The sequence below is a fragment of the Gymnoscopelus microlampas genome (genome assembly GCF_963454915.1).
Source record: "Gymnoscopelus microlampas genome assembly, chromosome: 21".
Lineage (NCBI taxonomy): Eukaryota > Metazoa > Chordata > Actinopteri > Myctophiformes > Myctophidae > Gymnoscopelus > Gymnoscopelus microlampas.
The window spans coordinates 42,227,016-42,233,015 of record NC_139958.1 but is presented as its reverse complement, the minus strand read 5'-3'; positions in this window follow the sequence as shown (position 1 = coordinate 42,233,015).

Below are 6,000 nucleotides of genomic sequence, written 5' to 3'. Positions count from 1 at the left end.
CCATACATTTCGGCCATTTGAAAATAGCCGATCTACAAGCATTGTGAGCTTGTAGATCTGCTATTTTCAAATGATTATACATTTGGAAGTTTGTTTTTGCAGTTGCCTTTTAACATTGTTGATGTAATTCATTGCAGACGCACCTTTTTCAGACACATGTACACATTACTTTTCAAATAGTGCGTCATTTATTTTAAACATTGCCACACATAATTAATCTAAATAAAACAGATACTTGTTTGTTAGCTAGTTGTACTAATTTAGTCATTGGTCATGGCAGCGTTAGGAGAACTCCTAAACGCGATAGATCAGAGCTTGTAAATTGCCTTTAGGATATGGAATGTGGGCAATGAAAACAGTCATAATACGAATCAAATTTACATGGAGCAAAACATATGACAAACATAACAATGTCATCTAATGAGTAATGACTCAAACCAACGACGCAGTAGCCCCACGCAACTGCTGTATAGCGTGTAGCCATGCTATAAGAGCTGAGCTAATTTGTACATTTCAGTGTGAGCCCCGCACTCTTATGAAATCATGGTCAATATTGCTAAATTTATGCCCAATGTTGAACTGAAGTGAAGGTCTGGGGGCGCAGGTCGTGGGTAGTGGGCCACGAGATGTGGTTCCTGTAGATCACTGGGCCGATTTGCAGACTGGAGTTGAAGGCTGTATACAGCTCGAGCATGGTAAATAACCTTCGTGTGAGTGAATCACTCTGTCTCAGCACAATTACAATTACATACAAGCTGACATTCTTCAATGTAAATGTACAATATTTGAGCGCCATCTTGTTCACACATTACAACAACAATAAGGCATCAATGAAGTCAATAATATGCTATTCAATCTGTCGCATCATACACATGGACATAGTTAATGCATCTGTATGCTTAAACATGTAGGCTACATTTGTTGTTTTATAGCAATAGTATATACATTAATTTCTTGTCCTATGTATTCCTTTTTACGTTACTGTATATGTGTTGTTTAACTTGTTTAGCATAGCATAAGCATAGGACAACCACAACGTTCAGGTCGTCGCATCTGGGGTACTAGAGTCAACGTCATTGTCAAGACAACATAGAGAGTGTGTGAATGGCCCCTGCTGGACTGGCTGCTTTCCCAGTTAGCAGTACAATAGTTAGCAGTACTCTATAAAACGTCACACAGGTTTATACACCTTTAGCTATGAATTGCATTGCAAACTGAGGTGATTCAAATAGAAATTAAATGGCATGGTGTGGGCTGACTGCTTTCCCAGTTAGCAGTACTCTATAGTTAGAAGTACTCTATAACATCACTATATCACACAGGTTTATACATCTTTAGCTATGAATTGCATTGCAAACTGACGTGATTCAAATATAAATGAAATGGCATGGTGGAAAGAAGTGATCGAATGTTTTACTTAAGTAAAAGTATCAATACTGCGATGTAGAAGTAGTGTATTATGAGGAAGGATCCGGAATTAATGTGCTTCAGTAAAACTATTAGTATTAAAATGTGCTTACAGTACCCAAAGTACAAAAATGTTTGCAAATAGCAGACGTGCAGCTCACAACGCAAATCTAAACTACGACAAACGAAGCGTTATTCTCTGCCAGGCCTTGAAATACCAGTACACACATTAGCTTAGCTTTGGGTGTCCACATTAGATGTAGATGAACTGCATAATACACAGAAACACTCGAAAAGAAAATAACGTCAATCATACGACAACATACATAGATATATAAGCAACATATACGAATACAATGAAAGAGTTTATCCCATTGAGTAATAACCATTATTCATGCATATTCATCATACCAAGCATCTACGCTAACTGTTGCGTTGTCTGTCGTTGACGAAAACAACTATGTACGCACGCGCAAGATCAAATGTGACGTAAAGTGTTCTGGCTTGAGGACCACAGCAATCGATCACAGACTCACCAAATGACACTAGTCAATCCAAGACCTATACATGACTATATCGTGTGAACGTATATTGTAACATTGTGTTAAACGGACTGACAATAAGGAACTGACAAAAACATATTCATGGCCAAATGAATGTCGCAGTTACAACTACACCGGAACTAAACCGGAAGTCGTCACACAGACGCATGCGCAGTCCACATCGTTACTGCTGTATATATTGTCAAACTACAAACTTATCCCTCTGAAAATTACACAGTAAACATATAAATCACTCAGTCACTTAGGCAACACGTTCCTCATACAGATGCACACGCTAATCCGCCTAAATACAGAAAGTAAATAAAATAAAACTTGCAAACCGGAAGTGACGTCGCATTAACCATAAATCACGCGAACGGTCTTCCTACCCCTTGTTTTTCAGTAGCGGGGGGCGGCCTAAGTATAAACTGTTATATTAGATGAGTGAAACAGCTGTCTCACCACTACTTTTGCGACTGTGTCTCAACGTGGTTTTACTGGTTAAAGAAAGGTTAAATAAAAAATAAAATTTGCGTTTGAAACTTAGAATTTCTCTAAATATTACACTTTCACGACAGCCTAAGTATAAACTGTTATATTAGATGAGTGAAACAGCTGTCGATACAGTCAATATAAGTAAATCATTATATGATGATAGCCTTAGGACTAACTTTTTTATATTTTTGGGACATTATACAGTCAATATAAGTAAATCATTATATGATGATAGCCTTATGAGTAACTTTTTAGGGACTAGGGCGCCCCCCGCTACTGAAAAACAAGGGGTAGGAAGACCGTTCGCATAAATCACACAGTCCTGCGCTCAATACGAACACCCACTGGGTGGCGCTAGAAGCCCTACATAAGCAGGTAATAGTCATACAACAATTGTAATAATGACAATAATACTTTTACTTACAGATCTAGTATTTATATGTTGTGGACTGGTGTTGATACTACTCCCTATTGTCTTGAGGTGATACTGACCACTGGCCATTAGTTTCAAAGTAATTCACACATTAACTACTTAACAATAGAGCCGTTATTTCATTCGACGCCCCTGCATAATAAGCAGAGGTGGACAGAGTGGAGTCTTTCCCAGTACTTGAGTAAGAGTACAGATACTTCCTGCTTAAATTTACTCCACTACAAGTAAAAGTAGCTCAGTCAAAATGTTACTCAAGTAAGAGTAAAAAAGTACTTGCTTTTAAATATACTTAAGTAATCAAGAGTAAATACTTTTAAAAATACTTAAGTACACGTAAAAGTACATTACTTATTTTTCACACCAATGAATTGCTGTATTTTTTTATATGGCTTTTTTTTTTATCACAAGTCAAATTAGTGCAGGTTTGATTCAAAACGAGTAAACTAAATGGATATCTTTACAGCCTATAGTGGTGCAGCACAAAATAACCACTAAAACACTAAAAACATGTATACATAATATATATGAGTCCTAATACAATAAAAACGTTTCCCCTTTGAGACTGTATTCATGCCATACTGTCTGAATGGGGAAACGTGGATGAAAGACATACAATTTAGGCATACTGACTATAGCAACATTGGATGCCTTTCATTGTTTTCAAGGCGAAAAACAAACCATGTCACTCTGCCTTTCATGAATATTCAAGGCAAAAAGGCACCATATGTCACTGCTATGCGCTAACTAAAAGGGACCTGAAGTGTTATGTTTGCATCGACAACTAGTGTTGTCCCTATCTACAAATTACACACACACACACACACACACACACACACACACACACACACACACACACACACACACACAGTAGGCTACTCAAGTAAATTTACAAATTCATCAGTTACTGTCCACATCTGATAATAAGCCATAATAACAATGATAAATGCAAACGAAATAAAACAAAACAAACTAAAATAAATAACTTTCTACCACTTACTTTTCAGATATGAATTATGACATTATATACAATACATTAGCCACTAATGGTCCTATTTTACACATTTCAAAGCCCTATTTTATATGTAGGCTATTTGAACATAGCCGATCTAAGCTCACAACTATTTTCAAACATTTTTGTACTTTTACTTTTGGTACTTAAAGTACATTTTGATACCAATACTTTTGTACTTTTCATGAATTTATAATACCAGACTTTTACTAGTAACAGAGTACTTCTACCATGAGTACTGATACTTTTACTCAAGTAAAACATGTGAGTACATTTTCCACCACTGAAGTATGCTAAAATACAGTGGTGGAATTGGAAAGTAACTAAATACATTTACTGTACAAGTACAATTTTCAGGTTGTTGTACTTTACTTGAGTATTTACCACTTCCAATAATACTACTCCACTACAACTACTTGAAAGCTTTCTTACTAGTTACTTTTCAGATAGAAATTATGATATTATGAAACATGTATCTAATTTTCATTTTATACATAGGCTATTTGAAAATAACTGTGAGCTTGTTAATCTGATAATTGCAGAAATTGTAGTAGGCCTGTACTTTTGATACTTTAAAGGACTACTTTGTTTTTTTCACAACAAGGGTTATTTTATTAGTTTGTAATGATAATAATTAAAATATGAGTGTTAAAAAAAATCACACCCTGTGTGAAGGAAGCGGTGCCTTTGGGGCGGGCCTTAACTCATTTCAGTTCGTCCCTATTGGTGGTCTGAGTCCACTTACCAAATTTGTACTTGGTAGCATGCTGCAAACTGGAATGATGACTGTTTAAAGCCCAGCCAATGGGCAGACAGAGGGGGCGGGGTTTAAGCAATGACAGTTAGTCCCTATTGCTGGCTTTAGTCCATGTACAAAATTTGTACTCCATAGCATGCTGCGAACTTGAGTTATGGCTGTTTGAAGGCCAGCCAATGGGAAGACAGAGGGGGCGGGGCTTCAGCAATTCATGCTGGTCCCTATTGGTGGTCTAAGTCCACATACCAAATGTGGACTTGGTGGCATGCTGCAAACTGGAGCTATAGCTGTTTAAAATCCCGTGCTCATCCCGTGCTCATACGGGCGCTGGGGGTCCCTGGACCCCTCTTTGATAACTTCATCAATTCATGCTGGTCCCTATTGGTGGTCTAAGTCCACATACCAAATGTGGACTTGGTGGCATGCTGCAAACTGGAGTTATAGCTGTTTAAAATCCCATGCTCATCCCGTGCTCATACGGGCGCCGGGGGTCCCTGGAACCCTCTTTGATAACGTCATCAATTCATGCTCGTCCCTATTGGTGGTCTAAGTCCACATACCAAATTTGGACTTGGTGGCATGCTGCAAACTGAAGTTATAGCTGTTTGCTTCTTTGCCGTGCTCATCCCGTGCTCATAACATACGGACGGACGCGCAAACGGACAAAGTCAAGCTTAGAGCGGTTGGCACCGCTAAAAATCATGTATTGCTTTCTATCGTTATTTAGTGATTTTTACCTGGGGGAGGGCGGGGGCATTCGGTCCATTGGTAAATAGTCATTAACGCAGCCTCCTGCTGGCCTCATGGTGGCGCTGTAACAGGCAGATTCATGTTTTGGCCTATATAGTTCAAGAGTTATAGGCCAAAACGTGAACTTAAAAGTTACTTTTCACAGTAACGCATTACTTTTTGGTGTAAGTAACTACTAAAGTAACCGCAGACCTCCTTTTTTTTTTTTTTTTTTCATTTCATGCTTTTGTACCCCCAAACACTTTTTTCTTTTTTTTGGGGGGGGGGGGGGGGGCGCTAAGCCGTCCACCATGACATCTATGTCATTCTTTCTTGTTTCATATTAATGCCCTACTTCATCATACAAGAGTGTATGATGAAGTAGGGCATTCAGTGCACATTAAAACAACATTAAAACAGCATTAAAATATTCGCCCAAAGAAAAGGTAGTGAATCAGGGAAAACAGTGAAGACACACAAAAGTAGTGAAATTGCGACACATTGTGAGCTATTTTCACTATTTTAAAATGTTTTTTAAATAAAAATGAAAAAAGAATGGTTTTGGACATACAAGGTTTCCACCCGACAGCAACGACATCATGAAGCCACTGACAGAGTGTGGCGGGGC